This window comes from Urocampus carinirostris, chromosome 7 (genome assembly GCF_059441175.1).
Source record: "Urocampus carinirostris isolate Australia breed hairy pipefish chromosome 7, RoL_Ucar_1.0, whole genome shotgun sequence".
Lineage (NCBI taxonomy): Eukaryota > Metazoa > Chordata > Actinopteri > Syngnathiformes > Syngnathidae > Urocampus > Urocampus carinirostris.
In genome coordinates this window covers 21,369,533-21,385,138 of record NC_142355.1, presented here as the reverse complement: position 1 = coordinate 21,385,138, position 15,606 = coordinate 21,369,533, and positions in this window count along the sequence as shown.

Here is a 15,606-nt window from a genome sequence, read left to right as displayed (position 1 = left end):
AATACATTATCTGGATTTAATGAGTAGCAGAATAATGCTGTAACGTACTATGTAGTAACAACAGTAGAGCTACTGAATTTAATTGATAACGTGTTACCGTATTCAGTTAGTCCCAATACTGGGCAACACTGCTCCTGCTAGTTTGCCGTCAGTCCTGCCCCGCAAATGAAGTATATTTGTCTACATTTGCCACAAGACGGATGCCTTTTAATAGCTGCGCTTGTCTAACACTGTTATGAAACGACCGAATTACCCAACGCGCTCGACTCAAGCGCTAATGAACAAAGAATTAAAGCCTCCATGCCAAGTTTAATTGCGCGCAGATGCCGGTGATGCATTTTGTCAAGGTGAAATCTTTAAGTACTTGTTTAGGATTTGGGTAAGTAAAGCAAAACACGAGCTGAAATTGTGTTCTGCGGCGATGTGTTTAACAATTTAATTGTGAGGTCTAATTAGCTGCGTTGTTGTCTAAAAAGGAGAAAAATAAATAATCGGCACCCGCTTGAAATAGTTGCAGGTCCCTGGATGAATTATTTAACAGGGAAAGTTGCACTACTTCCCCCGCTACCCCCCTCCAACCCGTCTTGTCATATAGATGTATGGTTTGGCAGAAACAATTATTGCGCGTATAACCCCTGCAGCTAACACTTCCTCGGTTATCATTATGAAGCTTCGGGGAGGACCTGCGGCACAATCTCCGCGTTCGGTCCATTACCAGTGGGGGTAGATATCCCGTCCCTTTCAGGATCACACGTGAAACCGGAGGTGTCGTAGATCATGGTTGAAACCTCAACCAATTTTCAAACCACGACTGGAACGCAAAACTCGTTACGTTTCGACTACAAACATGACGGGTGGAGACTGCGGGAGAGCAAAACATTTTGATTGAGTCAGTCAGAATATATTTTTTTAATACCGTCTGTTTTTTATACATTTGGGGGCGGGAAATTAGTTGTAGATAGATAGATAGATAGATAGATAGATAGATAGATAGATAGATAGATACATACTTTTTTCATTCCCGCAGGGAAATTCACATGTGTTCGATTTCTTAAAATTGAACATGTGGTGTTGTAATTTTTACAGATATACCTTCCTCTTTTTGGCATGGAATATATAAATACAATAAGCATTGATTTTCATTTTTCCCTTGTGTTTTTATTCTTTTCAGTTCAGAAATGTATCCAGAAGCAGAGCCTACCAGTTTAATAAGTTATTGTAACATATGAGCCATTCTGGTGACTCCTGCGTCCTTCACCTCGAAGGTGCTTCTTCACTCCCATGTCCTTGTCAAATTCTCCTTAGTAATAGAAATTAAACTTAAGAACTTGTGCCCGTGCTCTTCCGTAGGTTGCTCCAGAACATCAAACTGTAAAGCCAGGAGGTCTGCTTTCATGAAAAAAAGGTTAACAGGTTAAAGCCAAAAAGACTTATCGGTGACACTTCCTCTATGAATCGCCACTCATTATTATGTCTTGCATCACGATATCAGTAACATATGTTCGGCAATTCATAAAAGCTGGGCGAAATACGAATGCTCACACGTAAATGTATAAAACGGAATCAGACGTGATACAACCAAACGAGCGATCCACAAGGGCCCGAGACGACCCACTGAGATTCAATGCCCAGCCCCCTCAAAATTTTGCAAATAACTCCTGCAGCTAACACTATTTTCCTTTAGTCATAAGTAGGGATGGGCCAGAAGCTAGCGATCCCATGTATCTGAGCAGATACAAGTCCTAGTGGACACTCAAAATAAGGACGACGTAAATGAATTCTTAACTTGCAAGGAGAATAGGAGAGGGCTGTGCAAGTAACCGTCAATATGCCAAATTCAAAATCTCTTCTAAAAGCCCTCCCCTGAATCCTCTCCTTTTAACTGAATCTCCTAGGTCACAAAAAGCACATCCACTCTGAAGGGTGTGGAAATCAAAGAACAGCAACATTATTGGCTCATAGTGAAAATGCTGTTAACAGTGAATAATATTTAAGAAATAACAGTGAGGTATAATTCTCAAAAGTTATGAACTGGTATACTATGCAATCTCCTTTGCAGATGTCCAACATCAAAAACAACATTGACTGAGTTCTAGGGGCCATTTAACAAGCAGGAACTTTGAATTAAGGGATGGTAAACTGTTCATAAATACAAGCAATATTAAGGCAAACTTTAAGTTGGGATTTCATTTTTCCCCCAAAGGTAATATTTGTATGGATGACAATTTAAGATTTGGGTATCAGTCTTTAAAAACCTGGTATTAAATATCCTTGGTTATAACATTAGGCACTCGCTACAATGCATACAAATGTTTAAAAGTCACTAAATGTTGATTTTAATCGACATCTTTTATCAAAATAACAAATTCACGGCTATTGAAAAATAAATACATTATTTTCTCAACTGGTATCCTGGGAAAGGCTACTGGACTATAATCAACTGTATATTTTTATGTACAACCACCAGTGGATGACAGTGCTACTGTCCTTCATAGCCAGAAACATCAGATGCTCAGTGCAATGTGTTATCCTGTCACTCACTGGGCACAATGAAAAAACTTACGCTGCTAGAAATGTTTATAGTTGGGTTGTTTCATCCTCAGGACAAATACATACAAGACAAATTCAAAGTTTAGAGTTGAAAAGCTCTTATGAGGCATATGTGCTAGAATCTACTTGACACACTGCGTAGGCTTAGAATGTTTCGTTATCTTTAGATTTTTATTCTTTATATTTAGAGTCTCCTTTTGTCACAATTGTTGACTTAGAGCACGTACAAATAGCATCTAAATTCTTTTTTTTCCTTTAAGACTATGTTAATGATGTTGTTTTCCTTTAGTTTCCAATGTTTTATATCAACTTTATTCATACTTAATGTTTACTGTGTTGACATTAAGACCATAATGAACTTTAATAGTTTTTCTATGACTTATTCTGGAGAGTTAAATGAACTATCCATTTTTGTTGTATATTATGCAGTATTTAAAGTTTCAGCTCATTTAAAAACAGACGCCTTCCATAACCCACCCCCCAGGCTGTCTTTTACCCCCTGCCAGCTTGCAGTCAGACGCCTCTCGCCACAGGCGCTGCTTGATCTGTTTTCCTCACTTAAAATTGAAGTTGTCTTGTATATTTATTTATTTGCTTTCGCATTTTGTTTCAGCTAGCTCGGTCTGGGGAAGGAGTGTTTTCTTTTTGCTTAATTGTTGTCATTTGCGGTAATGTTTGCCATAGCAGACCGGGTTTAAATGCAAAACGATGGCTACATTTGAGCCAGATTTTCGCCTCTTTGGCCATTTAAAAGCTTCGCTTTTCACGTGCGCCACAACCCTTGAAACTCAATTCTAGACTGGGGATTTACATTAAATACACCGATATAGATGCTGCATGCAAACATCGGAATGGAATAAATCAATTTAGTTTCCTGAAATGCTTCACGTGATACAGCATGATCTCCAATCTCGCTGCAAATGAGCTGCGTTCTCTCGTAATGGTTTCGGTTCCTCGTGGGAGGCGGGCGTCTCGCGAAAGCTGCTGATTGAGGGAGAAATGTAATACAGGTGTAAAGCACACTTGATAGAGGTCTAACACGGGGGTTATGCATTTTAACAGTGATATACATACTGTTACATATTTGTCAATGAATATTGAATCTGCTGCCTCGACTCTTTTGGGCCTGCAGAGATTTGCAAGGCACTGCCATGGCGTTGGTAATTTCGGCAGCCAGGGTGGCTATTATGTTGGATTAATAGGAATTAAGGGTTTAAATTGGTTAAGTAAGCACTTCATTAATCTTGAGTGGATTGCTGTGTGAAGCGGCTCTAAGGGTGGTCCCTGGATGGCTGGTGTAAAGTCCTCCTTCTTGCACATTAGACATACAGTAGATAATACAGCATGCCAATCACCCTACCTCGTATTAGGTATAGGTTTTTCATTATAAAGTCCGATAAAATGTAAATCAACATCCATCCTGCGCATCTTATTGTAAAAATGGATCTTAGTCAATAAAGAAGCAAGCAACTATTGAGACGAGAGATTAATAAGGTATCAGCTTTACATGGTTTAATGTTGTAAAGCACATTTTTCAGATGGCAAAGTCTGTAGTAGTGAAGTTTAAAAATACATTGTCATCATCTTGGTCGTTTAATCGGGTAAGGTCAGGATTTTATTCTCCAATAAAACCCCAAAAATCTGTTTATGTACAAGTCATGGATATAGTTCTCAGCATCATTAATAAGAATATCTTAGATACATATAATGATCTAATAAAAATTACACGATTTTAAAGAAAGATTCATATGTCCCAAAATTTCACTTTTTCCCCCAAATACAATTGATTGATTCATATTATTACGATGTAACTAATAATGTACATGGATTTCTGTTTGTTTTTAATTATGAATCTTCCTGGATAGAACTTTCATTTCCTGATTGATGCTATGAATAACATTCCAACATATCCATTCTGATAAATTAAAAAATGCAATACTCAGTGGGTACAAGTGAATGGCACGCAGAGAGAGAGAGTGATAAGAAACACTGGGTGTAGAGAAATGATTGAATGCAAAAGAGGTGTATTGATGGCCGCTGCTGGGTTAAATTTCTCAAATTCTACCGCAATAACAGACACAGGTTTGAACTAAAAAAGGTGTTACAGTATTTTTTTTGCCTGTTTAGCTTTTTATTCAACCACTTACATTCTTTTTATGATGATATAAATCCTACATGGTAACAGCACATTTACTGTCTGGAAAAGACAATCCTAATGTTTTTAAAATGAAAAGAACAACAAAGGTAATGCATCATGACATTGCAAACTACTTCTTATCATTCAACCGTATCTAAAGTTTCTAAAATCAGAATGAGTCAAATCATTCCTCTATTTAATCGAACTGATCTTGATAGGTCAACGCATGTATCTAAAACCATATCATATTGTATTTTTTGGATGGATTGACACCTCTAGAATTTTCTGTATGTGAGGTTTCTGAGGTGCTACAAGAAATATAACTGATGTCTATCATGACAAATACAATTAACTTTAAATAGGGTGGGGGTTTTACCAATGCTTAAGTATCAGTAATCGGCCATCACCATTATGTCGAAAAATGAAGACAGCACTGATAAAACACCCAGGCTATGTCTCGATCCTAGACAAATTGATGAGTGAAGGTCAGTTGCAATAAAAGGATGAACTGACAATTACAGTTGGAGTTTGTTCTAAATGTAATAGACTCAGGATCATAATAGGTGAATGACCAACCTGCAACATGTAAATTGCCTATCTGGAAAGTTTTATTCCTTAAATTAAAAAAAAAAGATTCATCGGACTTAATATGGCTACCAGATACAATTCCCAAAAAATTAAAACGTAGGCTCATGTTTTTTTAAATTATGCAGTTTCTTTCAACAACTGTCAACAAAGAAAACAAAACTGCACCTGGAGAATAATAGCCTGCTCAGTAAAGGTGAATACATTTGAAGATGTTGTTAATCAAATACAACTGGTACTTTGCTTCTCTCCAGTCTTGGTGTTGAGAGCTCGTTCTTGTTTTCAGAGTGAAAGTGTTGTGAAGTGCGGTCTGTAGTAAAAGTGAGTCTTAAAAGGACGTTTGCAGCCATAAACAAAGTTTTCCTTTTCAAAACGGAATTGTAGATTGTCGCAACAGGGCAATGATAAAGTTGTCTTTTTATTTTATTTTTTTGCCAACATGAGTTGTAGGAATGGCTGTGTGGCTCAGAGGGTAATGGTAGTCCAGGCAGATGAACCCTCATCATTAGGTTTGGACTAAATTAAGATCTTAAGCCAATATGAGTGTGAGCCTAATTTGGGCTGGATCAGGTCGAGTCAGAATGGGCCTCTCTTGCTGACTTCTAAAAATTAATAAACATATATTTAAATATAACGGAGCATGCTTCTTAATGAAGTCTGAGCTTTTACTGATGATTTTGTCTTTTTTTTTCGAGTTCAGTGCTATTTTGAACATAGTACTGAACTCGTTTTGCAGAATTATCACATACAAAAAAGTAAATCATTACAAATTTCTCATGGGAGTAGTTTCTGCAAAACAACGTAGGACAATGGTGCCATAGTCTTGCTGTATGGCTTGGTTTTCTCTCACTCCCAACTTCTTATTTTCCCTTTTTTGGTCACTTCCTCACTTTCCCTGATGGTACACTAATCGCCTCTCCTGCTCACTATTTAAGCACTAACGTTCTTGGACACGTTTTCCAGTTTGTTGCCATTCTTGTCTCGTCATAGCGTTTTCTCAGTCCTGTCTTGTTTTCTGTGTACCGAACCCTTGCCTCCTTTCCCAACCACAAATTCTGCCTCCTAAACATTTGAACTGTCGTTTTCTTCAACGTGATTTTACCGGATCACCGACACCTTGCCTGCCCCTGGACCTCGACAACTGCCTCTGATGATCAAAATACCGTTTTGTACCGAACCCGGCCGGAATAAATGATCCATTGTTCCTTTCATCCCTGCTTCTGCATTGTGCTTCCACGCCACCCCGAGCGGGTCCTCGTCAGTTGGGTCAAACCATACCAAGAATTTGATTGGTACATTTTTGACGCAGACTTGGGTTATTTTTGAGTCAACTATTTTAAGAGTGTACCAAACTTTTAAACGTTTTCGTCAATCAAGTTGCCTATTGTTAGACTACATTAACCCGGTATGTAAATTTGAAGCTTTGACGTAGCAAATGGATGGAGCGTTTGTCTTGACTCATAGCAAAACAAAGTTCGGTTTCGTCATGACAAACCATAGTTACATGTCTTTTTACATATCATGGATGCTAAAACTATGTTTGGCTGCTAAAATAACGATTACTTGTAAAATAATTTGGATGAAACAGAAAAGGTGCTGTAAAGAAATTGCAGAAATGAAATAGAACATTTAGGTTTTGCTTCATTCGCAAGTTATTGGTCGGTTTTGGGTTGGCTCACGCTTAAATACTTGTGAGCCTAGTTCGGATCATGACAATTTTTTAGCCCCAATCTTAATTCTAGTGTGGACTAATTGCAGTGTTTTTTTTATCCAAGCCTGCTAATGATTATGAGGGTGCAGGAGAAGTAGATTGTCCCTTAAGGCTGAAGAATAGTATGACTTCTCCAACCTTCTGTGCTTATTGTCCAACAAACGGGGAATTCACTTACTGCAGCGCTTCAAAAACGTGGATAATTGTACTCGCAATCGATAACCTAACAGAGCGGAAAATGAACAAGTGTTCTTCTTGGGCGAAATTGCAAGGACCCAGCTTTAGGTTATTTCACAGTCCTTGTGAGCAAGATGGCAATCATTCACCCGTCATGCATATCTTCGCTGTCTTTACATGTTGGCTTTTCTTGATGTTTGTGGATTGTGCATGATGGAGACTGCGGGTTAGCCAGGATGAGCCACATTGTTGGTGCGCGGCCTGTAGTGACATCGCCGGAGGCCAGAGAGGGATAGAACCTGAGAGGGGTGACAGTGATAAATAGCCCTTTTAATAACATCTACCCCACTTGGCCGTCTAGTCAAAGACGGTGTCCTCTGTGTATTTATGCCCATGTTTATTTATGCATCCATAGCATGGAGAAAATCACCACCTCAGGGGTACAATCATTCTTTATTTTTGGGGTGTAGGCAAAGTATAACAGTTTATAATTTGCCATCTATAAGCCTGTGGACGAGTTTACATTTAAACCTGTTTGTGTTAGTGCTATTAACATTTTTATATTACATGTTGTCCGAAATAATAAAAGCAACCTATTCCAAGAGCTAATCTTCTCTTGCCGTTCTCAATATGCATGAATTTTCAAATGACTGGCTCACTGTGGCATGACTGAAGTCAGAGACCTTTTGTCTGTGGAAATATGACCTCAGGCCTGCATGGTTGAATTTGTAGCAAGGGAGGCTGTAGATCAGAGATGTCACAGCCTCTTCCCGGAGGGTGATACCCATTCTGTTCTCACCCCTTCCCTTTAATTGGTTCAATTAGTTAAGTATCCATATACATTATCGCATATGCATTTTTCATGACTCCTTTCAACGCTGCGTTTAAAAAGAACAACTTCCGGCTATGATTTGCCATTTGGATGAATGTCAAGGAGGCTAAATGATTGCACTAATTGAGTAATTAAAAGCAGAGGTCGGAGCAAGAGCCAACAGCGTACACTTTAAACACTTTGCCCTCCAGATATCCTACAGTGTTTTTGACACCCCTGTTATGTATGGTTGTCCCAGAGGTGCCTCTATTATAACTACAGTTTCACCCTTGTGATTATTCAGTTGAAGTCTTTGCTATTGCACCAAAAATGCTGTTTTATGCTATTCTGACCATGGGAAATGGTCCAGAAAAGAAAAGCCCATCACGGTGCCTAATGGCCAGGAGTCGGAGGCAAAGCGCGAGTCTACCTTTCATGCGTACCCCCCGCTGTCCTCTGGTGGGACACTGCCGGTCTCCGCAAGACTCTTTGGAGGGAGATGATGGTTCGTATAAAGTAATTAACATTGGAATTGAGCCAGTAATGGGAATCAGTGTGCCATCAAGTCACAAAGGCACAAAGTGTATTTCCATGCTTTTGACAGCCGAGGTGATTGGAGTTTTGCTGGAAGGCTTTACAAAGTGCCGATCAATAAATAACAATTTTCCCATTAAAGAGAAATGACTTGGACACTGCTATTAGATCACAATTGCTTGTGGCTCTCTGGTTTCGGGCCTCTGATGAAGAGATAATTTGAGGTAAGGAGATTTGTGTGATTAAGTCTTTTGTTGGTGAGTTACTTTTGTGCCTTTTCAATATTTAATCTACGAGTGGCTGCCAGAGTTCACAAATTCTGCTAAGTATTGCCTTATGTTTTCACCTTCCACCAAATAGCTTTGCCTTCCCCTAGCGGGAATCATTCATTGCAGTGAACAGCTATAGCCATCACAAACCATATTTTATTAGGTTAGCTGTAAATGAGTTGAAGATACTGTAACGTTACCCATTAATATATGAGAATCTCTCATAGGGAGGAAGCTTCAAATGATGACAACGGAGGACAAAAGTGAGGCAAGTAGAAGACAAATCTCATTGTAATACGTGGCTAATGAACTTAGTAATTACTCATCAGTGGTTGGGAGGGCTTTTGCCGGGGCGATGAAAGCAATGGTTGCTGGGAGCCACAGGAATCAAACAACAGGCAACAATCAACACAGTGTCTGCGAAACAATCAATCACGCCTGTCAAGCCCTTAACACTCACAATAATTTGCTGTTGTTCCCCCACAAATGACTACACCTTGTAAAATGTTCCCACTGCCGCTCTCTCGACTGTGTCGTATGACTTTGATTTATTTTTTTTATTTTTTTTTGGAAAAGTTTCACATAGCGGCTTGGTCACTCAGTCAATTTGTTGAACAGTCATAAATCTTTGAGTAGTATTTCTATTATTGTTAGTATTTTCTTTCAAATGAGTATTATTTTCCAATTGTGGCATTTTGTTTCACTTAAATTGTGTACGTATTCTAACCTCTATTTTTTGCAAAAAAACTACATTTGATAAACTTTTAATTGATTTATGACCCTTTAATCAAATCAAGTCACATTTATTTGTGTAGCCCTTGATCATAAAATGTCTCAAACGACTGCACAGGCCACAATGACACCATACCCTGATCTGAAACTGGCATGCGGGCAAGGAATAACTCAAAAACAGCACGAGGAAAATAAGAAACATTGAGAAGGGGCCACACAAAAGATGACCAGGCTATAATAGATGTTGCATTTGGTAAAAATACAAAAAATGTAGTCGTTATAAAAAAAAATAAACATTGGTATTATGTAAAATGGTTGAGGAAGTTGAGGACAGCGATGACGCAGCTTCATATCTCGACATTGTGGTCTTTCAAGATGGCGGCGCCCTCTATGGCGGCGGCTGGATCTGCTCCCGACAGTTTCTCACATTCTAGTCAAAAACCCCAATCTTCGACTCAGTTTATGAGGGCGAACAAAGACAACTCTAACTGTAGATTAATATACGGAAGATAATATCGAAACACTGCTCACGAGACATTGAACTTTTGACGGTGATCTGCAGACCATTCTACCTACCGAGGGAGTTTAGCGCGACCATCATTACTGCCGTGTACGTGCCCCCCAGCGCTAATACGAAGGAGGCAATGGACGTTCTCTACCGAACTGTGAGTGAACTGCAGCATGCTTACTCCGAGTGCATTTTTATTGCGGCGGGGGACTTTAACCAGGCCAATATGAAAACAGTTCTCCCGCATTTCCATCAGCATGTAAACTTTGCTACAAGAGGTAGGAACACATTAGACCTGGCCTACACAAACATCAAAGGTGCATATAAAGCAGCCCCCCGCCCCCATCTTGGCTCATCAGATCACCTTTCTATTATGCTAATTCCAGCATACAAGCCCCTGCTGACCAGAGAAAAACCTACAGTGAAGCAGGTGAGGGTGTGGTCTGAGGGGGCAATGGAGGCACTACAGGACTGCTTTGATTGCACTGATTGGGACATGTTTAAATCGGCTGCCACTTACAACAACAAAATAAATATAGATGAGTACGCCATTTCTGTGTCAGCCTACATCAGTAAATGCGCAGAAGACGTCAGTAATAACAAACTATATGCACCCGTGCCAATCAGAAGCCCTGGATGACTGCTGAAATACGAAAACAACTAAAAGTACGGAACCTTGCCTTTAGATCTGGTGACAAGGAGGCGCTGTTATCAGCGAGGGCTAACCTGAACCGGGCTATCAGACTAGCAAAGCGAACGCACAGTCAAAAAATCCAGGAACGTTTCCTCAGCACAACCAACACCAGGGATATGTGGAAAGGCATTCAGGCCATCACCAGTTACAAGTCAACCACCGCCCCAGTGCAGAACACTAGCATGGACTTTCTGAATGACCTCAACAAATTCTTTGGAAGGTTCGAGGCACAAAACGGCACCCCTGCAGCGAAAGCGGTTCCAAATCAGGGCGAAAGAGCACTCCACCTGGACTCATCTGACGTGAGGAAGACCCTGAGAAGGGTCAACACAAGGAAGGCTCCAGGCCCGGACAACATTCCGGGGCGGGTACTTAGGGAGTGCGCCGATCAGCTGGCTTGTGTACTAACAGACATTTTCAACACCTCGCTAGACCAAGCCAAAGTACCATCATGCTTCAAATTTGCCAACATCATCCCAGTGCCAAAGAAACCCCAGATCTTATCACTCAACGATTACCGGCCCGTTGCACTGACTCCTATCATAATGAAGTGCTTTGAGAGACTGGTTAAAGAGCACATCACCTCCAGTCTCCCCTCCTCATTCGACCCCTTTCAGTTTGCCTACAGGACAAACCGCTCCACCAGGGATGCCATCTCCTCTGCGCTTCACCTGAGCCTGACACATCTAGAGGAGAAGAACACCCATGTGCGGATGCTGTTCCTGGACTTCAGTTCAGCATTCAACACCATCATCCCACAACATCTGGTAGACAAGATGAGACTCCTGGGTTTCAACACCCCCCTGCGGAACTGGCTGCTGGACTTCCTCTGTGACAGACCCCAATCAGTGCGGATAGGTCAGAACAGTTCAGATGTCATCTACCTCAGCACGGGCTCCCCCCAAGGCTGCGTCCTAAGCCCCTTGCTGTTCACCTTGATGACACACGACTGCGTCCCTAGGTCCGCCACAAACCACATCGTGAAGTATGCTGACGACACAACAGTGGTGGGCCTCATCAGGGATGACAACGACCTGGCCTACAGAGAGGAGGTGGAGCAGTTGGTGGGCTGGTGCAGGGACAACAGCCTGGTCCTGAATGTCGACAAAACTAAAGAGATCATTGTCGACTTTAGGAAAAACCAGCCCAACCATGCCCCACTTTGCATCAACAACAAGGCTGTGGAGGTTGTCAGCAGTATCAAGTTCCTAGGGGTGCACATTACAAACAAACTCACCTGGTCCGTAAACACTGCATCACTGGTGAAGAGGGCACAGCAGCGCCTGTACTTCCTGCGGAGGATGAGGAGAGCCCACCTGCCCCCACCCTCCCTCATTACATTCTACAGGGGCACCATAGAGAGTATCCTGACCAGCTGTATCTCTGTGTGGTGTGGAGGCTGCAGCGCTACCGACTGGGGTAGTGTGAGGAGGGTAACGAGGACAGCAGAGAAAATAATCGGGACTACACTTCCCTCCATTCAGGACATTGGCCAGAAGCACTGCCTATCCCATGCAAAAAACATTACCGGGGACCCCTCTCACCCCCATCATGGACTGTTCACTCTGCTAGCCTCTGGGAAGAGGTACTGCAGTGTGCGGTGCAGGACCACCAGGCTCCGCAATAGTCTAGTCCCCCTGGCCATTAGACTGTTAAATGGTCAATCTAACATATAGTTAACTTAAATCTAAACGGCTGCTAATCTGACTTTTGCACTACTGGCAGTTTTTTTTTATAGCTTGCCACTCCTTGCACACTGCTCTCTGCACTATTGTAATTACAGCGTTATTGTTACAGTGTTAATGTTACTGTGTACCTGACTTGTTAACCTGACTGCCCATATTGCACATCTGGTTAGCTACTCTTCTTGCACTATCGGCACTATGGTAAAATACTACACGTAGCCAAAATACAATACAACATTATTTATATCTGTACATTCAAGGAAACTGTGGGGGTCAGATGCATCGACATTTCGTTCTGTATACACGTGTACTAGAATGACAATAAAGTAGATCTGAATCTGAATCTGAATCTGATGCAGAGGACTGGCCCGCTGACTCATCCCGATTTATTCTTCTTCCCCGTTTCGCTCCCCGCCAGGCAGGCAGAAAGGACAGAAAAAACAAAAGTATGAGGTTGGCATCAATCTTAAACTTCAGAATAGAACTGTGTCTCAAGTCTAGATTTAAACACTTATACTGAGGTTACAGATATTATCCTATCTATTATATTTCAGCACCGTGGCCCAGATGGAAAATGCTATCGAGCCTGCAGATTTCTTCTTGGCTCTTGGAGTCGCAAGTAGTTCAGCATTTTCTGGCTTGAGGGTCCGAGCAATCACATTAGGGGAAATTAAATCAGTGAAATAGGAGAGGTAAAACCATGCAAACATTGATATGTAATTAACAAAACTTTAAAGTCACCTTTTAAAGGAACAGGGAGACAGTGCAAGTTAGCCGTAATTGGAGAGATATGATTAAACTTTCTTGTTCTAGACAAAGTTTCGCTCCAATATTTTCCAATGACTTTTCCAGATAGCCGGCAAATCTCCCAAAACTGTATAAATTGTAGTGTCTATCAGAGCGTCCATTAAACGGCGGCAATATTTAAATATGAGTCAGAGCAGCTTGGTGAGTAACAGTGGTGTACTCATAGACGCTCTTTTCTCCTAAGCTCTATATCATGTTTCCTAATTCCCAGAGCCACATCTCAATCATTCTCCTTGCTAATTTGAGAGTCACCCTCATTTCATTTTTAAACGATTCATTTTTGGCAAATTTGTAAATGGCCCCGATGTGTGTGCTACAATTTAGTCAATTACTCTTGCAGCCAGCAGGACTCATGGGACCCGCCTGGAGGTACCATCTCAATAATTGTTTCAGAAAAGTTGAGAATGAATTGCTAACGCTGTGTTCCACTTATTGAAATGTCAATTGGAGCCAAGCCACCTTTTCTTACTTGTCCTCGTGGAATGATAAGAATTTCATCCATATTTCTGCTTTCTAACCATTGCTGGTATAAAAGTAGACACTTGAATATCATTCTGAATTAATTTTCAGAAGTCCTTCAAGCTTTGTTTGAGCTGAATACATGCAGCAGGGAATTAGTTTATTTCTGTTATCCAATTGATAGCCTGCACCTACGTTTTGTGAAATACTTAAATCTTACTCCACAGTGTTATCATACTTAAAGGCACAGTGTAGGATTTGACCAGTAGATGTAGCTGTATGGTGTGGTGCAACTGAAAACATATGCCAAAAAGCACAAGAAATAATACATCCATTTTACTTCTATTTGTTTTTGCCCAAGATTTAGGTTAACTAGCAGCAAGATGGCAGGCAATTGTGTCTGCTCCCTTTCTTGAAGTATTTAAACGAATGCATGTTAATGTGATAGTTCATGTATTTTGCTTATTATTTCAATTAATATTGTATTTATTGAAGCCAGTTGTTTGCCACTAGGGGCGCTGAACAATACAGACAGTCCCTTTAACTACCAATTACATGCTAAAAATTAAGACATATTATTCATCCAAATGAAGTCTTAATGGGTACTAATTAAGAGGAGAATCCTTTTTTATGGAACCAAACCGTCTGACCCGTAGACCTCAATTAATGAAGTTATTATTAGCCAGTTTGGCAGATCTGGATCTTGCTCAGCAGAAGGTAAACTATGTAAAATATGTTGAACTTTTTTTCCCTCACCCAAACAACCCTGCAAGGTCCCCACCCATGCCCTCAGCCAATTAACCTGTACTGATGAGCCCCTTGGCAAATTAATTAGAGACGAGGGATGCGCGCTGCTCTCAGGTAAGCAGATCTTTGAAATTAAGTGTTTAGGTGTCAAATGTCAATTTCCCGTATAAAATCCAAATAGAGTAAGATTGGCTTTTTATTGGCTTTTGAGTTAAAATACTTACAGATGAATTATAAATGGAAAGAAAAAGCAGAATTACACCCTCTTTAAAGATTTTTCTTCTTGATTTAGTCGTTGATTATTTGAATGATAAAAACACAAATCAAGTAACTCAAGTAAGAAATCCTCAGATATTTTCTTCTAAAGGTTGTTTCAAGTACAAATAGTTCGGTACCAGCCATGGGTATCAGCCCGATACCCAACTTTATTTCAAGGTGTTGGTGCCAGAGTTGTGGTGGCTGTTTTTTGGTGAGGAACAAAAGAAATGGCACATTTAAAACTGAAAAATGCCCTTAATTGAATTAGAATTAGAAATTCAAAATCATTCTGTACTTTTGCAGGGCTCGGAACGGATTGGCGCACTTACATTCAAAATGCGTCTCGGCTTACCAAGTAATCAGTTTATGAAGCTACTCCCAAAATGAATTTAATTCATAAGTAGAGGTACCACTGTACTTAAACTTTTTTTTAATTATCATTCATATACAATCGATAGCTACCCTATACAGACGCTCCCCAACTTACGAACATTCGAGTTACGAAAAACGATAAATACGAACATTTTTTGGGGATGTCGAAAAATATCCGGACATTGCTGTAAGTTAGATTTTGTATTGTGTGCACCTTTTTCCGAGTACAGGACAGCACTGTAGTGCTTCTTTCTGCTGCTTCCAGTGTGTGGCGCTGTGAGAGCATCCGACCTGAAGAAGAAATCTGGCTTCTACTTCCTTGTTAACATTCTATACTGTATCTCCAGCGCGCTACAAACTTTGACATTTTTAGTTTTTAATATCCCGTGCATCTATTCAATATGGTTGGTTTAAAGTGTAAAGAAGAGGCAAGCAGTTTATTTTGAAACAAAAGTGGAAAAGGAAAGCTTGATGCAGTTGAGAAAATGGTTGGATCGCTTTTTTTGGCTACTCTCTACCACGGAGGAGGTAGTCGCATAACTCTTGAAGCTCATTTTAAGTTAAACTTAA